The 11,738-nt window shown below is 47.6% G+C and overlaps 1 long non-coding RNA gene across 1 annotated transcript; it reads right to left on the reverse strand.

Moving 5' to 3' along the window:
- Positions 1-2,071: 2,071 nt before the first annotated feature.
- On the reverse strand, positions 2,072-4,482 carry LOC146894264 (uncharacterized). The gene is made up of 3 exons (XR_015002326.2): positions 4,181-4,482; positions 3,185-3,259; positions 2,072-2,135 (listed from the first exon to the last, which is right to left on the reverse strand). It is a non-coding gene; the product is annotated as an uncharacterized LOC146894264 (long non-coding RNA).
- Positions 4,483-11,738: the final 7,256 nt, after the last annotated feature.

Below are 11,738 nucleotides of genomic sequence, written 5' to 3' on the forward strand. Positions count from 1 at the left end.
GAAATCATGACGTCTTGAGGAAGTAGGGACTGTCACCGAGGGTCTTTGTTTTCGAGGTGTTTGAGTCATTTTGCCAAAATTGAAAATGCCTGCTTTTGGGCACAGCACGTTCTCAGCATCCACCCTGCAGAGGTCCAAGAGCACATGGAGCAAACGAGTCACTTTCTTACATCATCGTTTTCATGAGGATTGGAAATAAACTTAATACCCAGACACAGAGGGGTAGATAAAAATAATTCATGAATGCTAATGTGGAATGTTTGTGAAATATTACTAAGTAAAATATTGGCCATCCCATCTATTATCTATTTTCTTTCTATCAAAAAGACCTAGAACTACAAGAAAATTTATGAAGTAAATAGAATTCCAAGATGGCCCTGTGACTCTTGTATCCTTGAGTGTGTCATCAGGCCAGTGAACAAGACAGGTAAGATGTCAGACTTGTACCTGGCTTACCTGGCAAAAGTGAAGCCATCTTGAGGACACAATTATGATCTTTTAGCATATGAGCAAACTCTCGTATGGGCCTGGTATTCTTAATAGAAAGCTTGAACCTTCCCCACCATCAGAGATGCTGTTGCTGGCCTAAAAGAGTCAGTAAGTTTGGTAGCTGTAAGGAAGTGGACTCTGCCTCAGATGAGACTCAGTCACGACTTAACGGTTGGTGAAACCAGAGAACAGGAAGTGGGATGAGCCATACCTGTACTTCTGAGCCCGGAAACCCTGACAAGACTCATGTGGGATGTTTAAGTCCAGTTCCACCAATGACCCATTTATACCCAAGAGCTTACTGCAAAATCCCAGGAATAGAGATATGTACAAATAGATGTGCAGGTTAAATATTTACTGGTATCATAAGGAATTTTATTTTGAAACAATTCCTTGGCATATATACAATTTTACCATTTACTAAAGATTAAAGCAAATTTGCATATTATTGAAGTGGATGTGCTTGTTTGGATTTACATGAAGAATTAAGTCTTAGCTACATATTTGATGCTGTAGGATGCTGAGTACCTTCAATGTTTTTCTGTGTTGATCAATATTTTCATTTTATAACTGTCAATTCTAAGAACACCACTTCACATAAATACAGTGTTGTCTGAGGTTTCTGTCTTGCCTGGTTCGGCAGCTGTTAAGTTCCAAAGAATCACACAGAGGTCTACATTAGTTATAAACCAATTGGCCCATTAGCTCAGGCTTCTTATTTACTAATTCTTATAACTTACATTAGCCCATAATTCTTGTCTGAGTTGTTGGTACCTTTTTTGGTGAGGCAGTCACATCTTGCATCTTCTGAGGCTGGGTCATTACTGCACACTGCAGAATCCTCTTCTCAGAATTCTGTTCTCATTGCCCTGCCTGGCTACCGGCCAATCAGCATTTCATTAAACAAATATAAGAAACAAATGTTTACAGGGTAAAACCATTGTCCCACAGCCAATACAGAGTAAAAATGGGCAGAAGTATGTTTAGACCATAACAAGAATTGCTGGAAATCCTGTCCTAATCCCAAGCCAAAATTCATTTAGTAATTTTCTTTAAAAATAAAATTTATCTCAATTACTCAAACAGCACTTTTTAAAATCAAGCACCCTAACATACTATAGCCCAAAGATATACCAGCTTGATTCATGCTGAGAAATGATGCTAGGGAAACATTTTGTCTTTGTTTTCTGTAATTAAGCCCTTCTGTGTCTGGAAGCATAGAAAGTTTTGTATGGATGGTGGAAACACTGCATTGCATAGCTTGCAACAGTCTGGCAGCCGAGACGAGGTGTCTCAGGCTTGTTCAGGTGCGGCTTCACGGCACACATAGTGCACAGTGTGCATACCCGATGTGTGGAATCACAGTAGCAGGGAGGTCACGTGATAGATAAGGGGACCTGCTGCCAGGAACATCACTGATTCTTCACACCTGTGATTTTTGAATGTTTGGTAACTGCATGTTTGGAAACCTTTCTCTTGTGGGGGGAGGGCCTCTGACATTCAGTCCTTCCGTCTCTGGTAGAGCCACTGCCCACAGTTTAAGGAGCTGGGGCTGGGGAGAAGGCTCAGTGAATAAAGTACTTGCCTTACAAGGTCCCGCATACACTGTGGATGAGTGTGGTAGCCTCTCTGTAATCCCAGCACTTCTGAGGGAGAGACCGGTAATAAGTTTTCTTCTGGCCCGACAAACCTCTCCACTCACACAATAATCCAAATTAGACAAAATCAAACTGAATTAGAAAAAAAGCCCAGGTTTAATGAATGCCAACTTTCCCAGGTGGCCCTCCAGGGAAACACGGAGAGGGGAAAAAGAGAGCTGGGGAGACCACATGTTGGTTCTCTGGGGGGCAATTTATATAGTCAATGGGAGTGGTCTTGATCCTCCCTGGGGAGGGGTCCCTGTTTGGCGGGCTTTCTTGGAGGTGGAGTCTGGACAGTGGCAGCTCCCAGGGGAGGGGGCTTGGAACTTTCTGTCAAACAACCAGGATCACTGGAACGATCTGACTGGGTGGACCCGTCCAGTGTGGCAAACTCTGAACTCAGCGAGACGCTGAACCACAATAAGTAAAGTAGAGCGGAATTGATAAAGACAACCTGCGATGAGTTGAGTATTAATTGTCAATCAACTTGACAGAATCACCTAGAATCACCACTGAAGGGATCCTCAACGAGGGGTTGTTTAAATTAGCCTGATCTGTGCACATGTCTGTGGGAGATCACCTTGATTTTTATTAATCAAGATGGGAGACCTGCGTACTGTGGGTGGCACCCGTCTCCACACATGGGGTTATGACTATACGTGAAGCAATAGCGCCTGCATTCATTGCTCTCGTCTGATGATTGGATGGATGTGCTGTGGCCCGATGCTTCATGATCCTGGCACTTTGATTCCCTTGCCATGATGATCTGTACCTTGGAGCTGTGAGCTGCAGTAAACCCTTTCTGACTCATAATATCTTCTCATGACTACAGAAGAGTCTGAGGCATCCCCACTGTCAACCTCAGGTTCACAGACATGTCTGCACATATCTGTACCCAGGTGCACCCACACAGGTCTAAACATGTACAGATACACCATATTCACACCACACACACACACACACATGCAGGAAAGAGAAAGGTATGAATTAAGTGACCACTTTGCCAGTTTATTACAGAGTCACAGCAAAAGAACATATTAACATTTAGTTCTGACCTTCAGGCCGGAGTGGGTGAGGAACACAAATACAGGAGACTCTCATTTTTCAGTTAAAAGTACTGAATGGAGATGCTAAGGATTTTTAAGAAAGTTTTTATTAGCACATATTAATTTACATAACAGTGGGTTTTATGACATTTTCATACATGCATACAACATGTTTTGGTTATATTAATCACCCACTCATGTCCTCTTCCTGTTCCTTCCCGTTTAATTAGTCACCTACAAGAACGTGGGTGAAGGGTTATTTACATGGGCACCTTACTAATGACTACACCTTTGAAGAAAATGTCTCTCCTTCCCCAACCACCATTAGCTGCCTATAGACACTCAGGGAGGGCTGTGGCAGGACTGTGGCTATAAAAGACTTCTTTTTCTTTCAAAGTTTTCTTTTGGGCTGGGAAGGCAGCCCAGTGGGTTAGTATGGTAGGACCCAGCCATCACAAGCTCAATAGAGGACCGAGTCTCAGTAATTTACCCTAAGGCAATACCAGGTTCCAAGAAAGACCACAAACTGAGACCACCCAGGAACAGACCATCCAAAGGAAATTCCTAATGTTCCAACCATTGTCGATAGGATCACCTGCCAGCACATACCCATTGCTTTTCACTGTGACACCCCAAGACAATTGTCAGTCCATCGGGGGTCCTGAACCTTAGAAATCCCTCACCCCCACTTTTGCTACTATAAAATCCCAGTCCCAACTGAGTTTGGGGTTCTCTGATCATTTCAATCCATTTGTCACACGGAGAGTCCGAGTTTGCAAACTTGTGTAAGAGAAAAGGCTCTTTGCTTTTATGTAGTATGAGGGGCGGCTTGTTGGGGTTTCTGTCCTGCCCGGTACCCCACAACCAGCAAACCCCAAAGAAAATCACTCACAAGACTCTATAAGGTTATAAACTGATTGGCCCATTAGGTCAGGCTACTTATTAGCTCTTATAACTTATGTTACCCCATTATCCTTATCTACGTTAGCCACATGGGCTCAGTACCTTTCTCAGTGTGACAGCTTACATGTTGCCTCTTCGGTGGTCTGTGCAGGAGTGGTGAGAGAGTTTCTGCTTCCAGAATACTCCCAGTCTCTTTGCTCCACCCCTACTTCCTGTCTGGCTTTCCCGCCTATACTGCCTGCCTGGCCAATCAGCATTTTATTAAAATATGATTGACAGAATACAGACATTTCTCCCACATCACTTTTACACACAGGACTCAGTCTCCTAGTTGGTTTTGGGGGGACTCTGTGATCTGGGCACAACAGTTAGAGCACTTGTTGTGAAAGCAAGAAAAGCAAACTTCAAACCCCAACCACCCTAAGTGAAGCTGAGCATGATCACTCATGCCTGTTACTCAGTATTGGGGGCCTGAGGCAGACCAATCCCCAGAGCAAGCTGGACAGCCAGCCTAACCAAAATGGTGGACTTCAGCTTCAGTGGGAAACCCTGACTCAAAACTAAGAGAACAGTAGAGGAAGGAACCTTGCACTCTAGTCTGGCCTCTGTGTGTGCGGACAGGGTTCTTCAACCTTTGTCCCAGAAATTACCTGGCGCAAGTGAGAAGGAAACACAGAACATGTAACAAACCCATTTTGGAGTTTATTAGTACAGGCCTGGTGAGATCGGTGTGCAGAGAGAGCTTGAAGATGGCACATCCAGCTTTTAAGGGCTGCCTAGCACATTTGCACAGGGGAATGACGTGATAATGTCATACGCAGATGACGGAGCTCACGCATGCGTGCAAGGGCTCACACAGTTATGTCAGATGTAGGTGATGCAACCATGCGGTACATGGGTCATGCAGGGTCCTTTAAGATCCCTGGGGCCATTAGGCACTTCTGCCTGAGGGCTTGTCTGTATGTGTGTGTGGCCCTAGAACTAGGAAGTGTCAGCCATGTTGGTTTGGCTAAAATCGTAACAGTCCCCATCCCAGAATGAGAGTAAACAGACTCCAGAAGTCTTGGCTCAACTCACAGCCCCTCCCACTTCAGGTCCTCCTCACTCCACAGCCCCTCCCACTCCAGGTCCTCCTCACTTCACAGCCCCTCCCACTCCAGGTCCTCCTCACTCCACAGCCCCTCCCACTCCAGGTCCTCCTCACTCCACAGCCCCTCCCACTCCAGGTCCTCCTCACTCCACAGCCCCTCCCACTCCAGGTCCTCCTCACTCCACAGCCCCTCCCACTCCTGGTCCATTCTGCTCCAGAGCTCTCTGCTCCATGCTAGCAACTGGTAGCCAGAGGCTTTGCTTCTAATTTCTAACTTCATTCCTCTTTGGGCCCAGGGTGCCTTCCCTCGGCCCTAGTGCACCTACAACACAGTACAAAGACTCAAATTCTTTTCTCTGAATCTCTGGCACCATCATCAGCATAGCCATGAGTCATCTCTGAGGCTAAACAGAGGCAGGAGCAGGGAGGGGTTGTGGAACTTCTGTGGACCTCGTCTGGCCGCTGAGTGGGAACCAGGAGGCCCTTTTGATTGCTGCCCTCCTTCTGTTCCATCTGCCCCTGTATATCAAGCATGTGACCATAGACAGAACCCACAGTGTAACTTAGTTATTTCTGCAAAATCTTGCAGTCAAGAAGAAAAGGGCCACTGGTTCCATTTCACCGATGGAAAAATTGAGACATTAAAGGAGACATCAACTTGGGTATTTTCAGTAAAAACTGGAGCTTTCTTATGATCATGGCTTGCCTCTTTCTCCCTACCCACTTTCCATCCGGCATCGGCTCCCATCCAGCCTGCCTCCTGCACTTGACCTCTGGAAATCAATCGATGGCCGAGCCTTCTGCTGCGAGTTCTGGGCTCGGAAGCGTAGACTTGGTCAGCTCATGCCAGTGCTGAGGGTGCCCAGCAAATAATGAAATGTTAAACTTTCAGTTGCCCGGAAGGTACTGTTTTAGATTCAGCGAGGCACAAAGCGGTCTTAACCCAGCAGAGCTGCTTAGCTGGCTCATAAAAGGGGAGCAGAGAAGCGCGCACATCGTTCCCCATCTAGACAATCACCGGAGCATACCTGTGCTGGTTTTAATTAATGTCCCAACGACGGAGCACTCTGTAGCTCCAAATGCTATTGTTCAGTAACTTTTTAAAAAAGACACATTTGACAGAGAAAAATGTGGCTCAAAACAATTGCTTCCCAGAACCCGCAGACAGTGGCGGGTTTTTCTCATACCCATTTAAATGGAAAGCCAGGAGTCAAAACTGCTGCAGAAGATTTGGGCTGTTTCATCACTTCCTCCAACCCCCTGCATGGTGCCATGAAATGTACAATTGCCATAGAAGTCAAATATAGGACCAAACACACCACAGTAAGGGACTTTCTGTTTTTAGCCATCTGCTCGGACATTTCTGTCTTACTTAACCCTTCAAGAAATTCTAAGTGGATCTAGATGCTCTGGATTTTCTCTACAACAGTGACCTGCAACGAGATCTCAGCATGTGAGCATTTTTGAAATTTATGGAAGCACATCCAAGCTTCCTCAAATCCTGGCCAACTTGACTGATGGTCGGAAGAGAAGGACTTGACCCAAGGGTTTAGGGAGGGAGACTCAGAGAAGGAGGAAGACAAGGCCACGCACCAGAACCCCAGTAGCCATCCATGGTCTTGTAGTTCTGGGGTTTCATGCCCAAGATCACGGTGCATGCAGGCTTGGTTTCTTGCTGGCCTCTTGTAGGGTGGAAGGAAAATGCCTGTGTCCTGTTTGTAGAAAGAAAGCCATCCTCCACCAACTGTGTCCCACAGCAACCCTTCCACCAGATGTGGCCCATAGCAACCCCTCCTCCAGCTGTGACCCCACAGCAACCTCTCCGCTGGCTGTGGCCCCGCTCCCAGATGCCTCTCTTCTCTCAGTAAGGCTTACCATGGTGTTAATAGCATGTTCAGAGGACTATATACAGAACCATATACCAGCCTTTCTTGTCAACATGCCTCAGAAACTGCTGATGTCAATTCTGAGGGGCAGCAGAGCAAATGACAGCCCATCATAGGCATGGACATCCTCGTGATCTTCCAGACTGCAGAATCTGATTATACTAAAGTGACCTCTCCTGTCTCCCTCACTGTGCCTACCAAGGCCCTGGGTATCCAGGCCTGTGCTATGGGACAGCAGGGGGCTCTATGAGTGTGTGAGGGGAGGGGCTTATATCCCTGGGGACCACAGGGAAACAGCATAGTCCTAGGAGACATCTTGTCAGAGGCCTGCATCCTGAGGGCTGGGCTTTGAAAGATGGGGAATAATAAGTCCAGGTCTAGGTGGGCAGTCCTGTATGTTGTACAAAGACTCGGGTGTGTAAAGCCCTTGTCTGGCTCAGTACCTAGGCTGAGATCCCTCCTGTCTGGGCCTCTGTCAGTTTGTTTCCTAGTCCCATACCCTTCATACCCAGTCTTACTTGGCCTGCTTTAATACAGTGGCCATTTCCCACGAAGGGCTAGAAACAAGGGGCGATTTATCAGTACAACGATCACAACTCAGCCATAAAAAGGAATGGAAAACTGATGTATGCCACAGTACGGATGAGCCTTAAAGGATCCTAAGTGGAAAAAAAAAAAACCAAAAACAACCCGTCACAAAAGGCTGTATTTTATGAGATTCCATTTATACAAAATAGCCACACAGGTAAGCTGACAGACAGACAGCAGGCCAGTGGTTTCCGAAGGCCGGAAAGGCCTAAGGCTCATGGCTACAAGGTACAAGGCTGTTTCTTGGAATAACAAAAATGAGTGGAACTGGGAAGCAATGGCGCATGCCTTTAATCCTAGCACTCGGAGGCAGAGCCAGGTGGATCTCTAGGAGTCTGAGGGCAGCCTGGTTTACGCAGTAAGTTTCAGGACACTCAGGGTTACATAATGAGCTCGTTACAAAAACAAAACAAAAAGTGAGCTGAAACTCACTGGTGGGAATGGTGTACAAATTGGTGAATATACTAAACCTCACCGTCTGCTTCATAGGAGGAGGCTGGGGCTGGGGAGACGGTGCAGTCAGTAGACTACTGCTGTACAGTCATGAGGCTACGGTGACGCACGCCTGTTAATCTCAGCTCCAGGGAGGCAGAGACAGGCAGATCCCCAGGACTCACCAGCCAGCTGAACCAGTAAGTTCAAGACAGTGAGAGACAGGGTTGCAAAAATGAGGTAGGCAGGGTTCCTAGAGCAATACTGAAGGCTGGCCTAAGGCTTCTCCATGCACGGGCACATAGGTACATGCCCGCATACATCCTCCCACATTCCTGTACTGGGACATACACATTTGCACGCACATACACATGGGAACAGTTGTATGCATTGTGAGTCATGTCTTAATAAAGTTGCTAAGATCAAACAATGCTGAAGCACTCAGCTCCTCCTTGGCACTAGGCACACTGCAAACGCTCAGAAGCCAGGTGGCCAATGGCTAATGTCTGGGTCATCGTAGATGAAAGTGGCTAGCTACCACCTGAGTTTCGGTGGGCAGCTTGAGGCTGGCCAGGCAGTTGGGCCTCCTGCTGTCAGTTGCCAGACCCCACCAAATCTGGCATAATACCCACCCCTGCTATGAATGATAATGCTGAGCCCTACACCCCAGGCCTTCGAACTCTGCAAGGAGAGTCGCCTTACCCATCATGCTGGTTAGTTCTCTTGTCAACTGCACAACACACCAGGGTCATTTGGGAAGAAGTGACCTCAAGTGAGATTGGCTTGCAGGCAAGTCTACAGGAGCATTTTCCTGGTTAATGATTGATACGGAAGGGCCCAGTCTACTGTGGGTGGGGCCACCCGAGTCCTGGATTACATAAAAAGCAAGCCAAGGGAGCCATGGAGAACAAGCCAAAGATGTCTCTGCTGTGACATCTGTGACACAAAGCCCGAGAGGCGAATGTCCCTGCTGGGTTAGTTCACTCTTAAGTTCTTTCGGGCAGGGGGTGACCAGTTCTGTTCCAAGCCCCCGTCCTGCCCACCTCCCCAGCAAATCCTCAGTGTGCCAGTATTCTCCTGCTCTTAATCATCCCAGACCTAGGTACCAAAGCAAAGGAGACCGTCCTTATCCTGGGCCTGCAGGAGGGCTCCAGTTCCCCAGCCCTAAGCTCTGTATTCTCCCCTGCCTTGACTTTTCCTGTTGAGACTCCAGTGAAGACTCCCACTTTCTCCTTGTTCCCAGCCCTGCCTGGTCAAGTCCGGATTTGTCCTGCCTGAGCCCTTTCCTTGGGATTTGTACGTACATTATATTTGGAGAATAATTTTAACCATCCCCCCCCCCAACCTCTTCTGTGCTGGTGAGGTATCTACAAATCTTGGGATTTGTGAGAGCACCCCCACACAGGGATGGTGTCTAGAGTGGTGGCCAAGGTGCCATCAGGCACCATGATATCAAACCAGATGAACACAGTGAGTTTTGCTTGTTTTTGAGACAGAGAGCGTTGTATCTCAGGCTGGTTTCAAACTCACTACATGGCCAAGGGTAGATAACCTTGAATTCCTGACCCTTCTGCCTCTACCATATCCAATTTTTCTGTGGTGCCGAGGGTGAAACTCAGGACTGGTGCATGCTGGGCAAGCACTCTACCAGTTGAGGTTCGATCCCAGGCCCTAACACCTTGCTTTTGTGCCTTCCTCTTCCAACCTGCTGACATCCTTACACTGCCTATGGGAGCTCTGGCAGTACCGCCCTGCACATCTCTCTCTCTCTTGTTATGTGTTCCCTTAGCTGTACCGTATTTAAATTTCCAGTAGAGTATGATTATATCGTTGCCCAGGGTGGGCGTGGCATGCGTAGATGGCACAGGACCTCAGTAATTACGTGAGCGAGAATGGGTCTTTTCAAGCCCATAAAGCTCAATCTTAGATGCCATTTTCACTGGGCCCTGCCTGGACAGGGAACAACAGGAGGCAGCCAAGAAGGGGAATAGCTTGGATTAGATGGATCTGAGAGTGTGGAGATGGTAGATTGCAGTAAGGAAAGGTGCCTTGGAGCCCAGCAGCCTGCATCCCAAATGTAGCGGGTGATGATGGTAATTACTTGATGTCTTTGTTTCTCTGAGAGCAGCTAGGGACTGAGTAAGAAACATGGAAAGTACCCAGAGTGCTGGGTACATACACAGTGCTCTCAACATTAGTGTTAACTGTTGCTGTCACCCAACCGTTCTCTTTGCCGGTTTCCCTTTATGAGTAGCACACCGTAGACTGGCGCTAAATGGAAACGAAATAAATATTGTAAGACGTTTCCCTCAAATAATACTGTGTGTGCTGTATTCTAGTGCGTCCTGTTTTTATATCATCCCATTAAAGAATAAGACTGCCAGTGGCCCGGTATACCAGTTTCATGACTCATGAACAGGCAGGATCTCGAGCGTCTAAGAAATCCAGCTTACAGACTACATTTTAATAGTCTTTTAAAACTAGCAGTCTCAGGTGCACAGAAAGATGAAGTTTCCCAGACCGGGTCTCTACAGCTTCCCCACGATCAGCACCCACCACTCTGAACATCCCTGTGGGAATGGAATGCTTGTCACAACTGAGGAAACCACGGGGACAGAGCACCATTGTCATCCACTCAGCCCACAGTGTCCTTTAGGGCCCCCTCTTGCTGTTGTGCACTCTGTGGGTTTGGGCAAATGTGAATGGCATGCTTGCCACCACATGGTCAAACAGATAGCTTTGCTTTGCTATTAGCCTGTCTTACTGGCTCTGCCAAAAAAAAAAAAAAAAAAAAAAAAAAACCACTTTTTTTTGAGACAATCTCTAGCCCAGGATAACCTCCAAAGCTAGAGTATAGCCTTGAACTTCTGCCCTTCCTGCCTCCCCTTCCTAAGTAAAGAAAGCTGGGATCCTAGACAAGCATATCCAGGCCAGTTTATGTGGTATGGGAGAGCAAACACAGGGCCTTGTGCATGCCAGGAAAGGGCTCTACCAATTGAGCTACCACTTGGCCCAGCTTATGCTTTTAGACCCAGTTCCAGGCCATAGATGGGTCCAAGTTTAATAACCCTGGTGGTAAGAACCATGGGCTGGAACCAGAGATGCTCTCAGCCTGAAGAAAGATGAAAGGGAGTGAGGCAGCAGCCAACTGGAAGAACTGTCTTCCTTCAGAGGAGTTGGGGCGGGGATGGTGGGCGCAGGGACTGGTGATGGCTGTGTAAGCCAGCAGGAAAGCCTTGGGTTGAGGAATGGCTAAGCTCTCCTCCCTTTCCATCTTGTAACGTGGAACAATTTCTTTTTTACTGTGGGAGCTGAGACAAATTTTAGGGGTAGGGGACAAGGTCAAATCACCGATAGGGCAGTGCTCCAGAGTGTTAGGAACCCTTCCAGGGCCAACAGAAGCGTAGGACAGAAGGGATGTGCCCAAGGAGTGTGCAGCCGCTTCTTGAGGGGTTGGTGAGCAACAGGCGGGGGTCCTCTTTTCCCCCTTTTCACCTAGCAGTGCAGGAGGGACTCGACAGCCTGAACCTGTATGACCTTAAAGCTCTGGATGGTAACCCCTGAGCCCGCAGGCGCAGCCAGTGGCGCCGGTAGTGGAGAAGGGTGGCGGTGGCAGCTGCCCAGCCGTGCAGGTCTGCCCAAGGGTTAACTCATTCCTGGGCAG

This window comes from Myodes glareolus, chromosome 6, assembly GCF_982192425.1.
Source record: "Myodes glareolus chromosome 6, mMyoGla1.1, whole genome shotgun sequence".
NCBI classification, from domain to species: Eukaryota; Metazoa; Chordata; class Mammalia; order Rodentia; family Cricetidae; genus Myodes; species Myodes glareolus.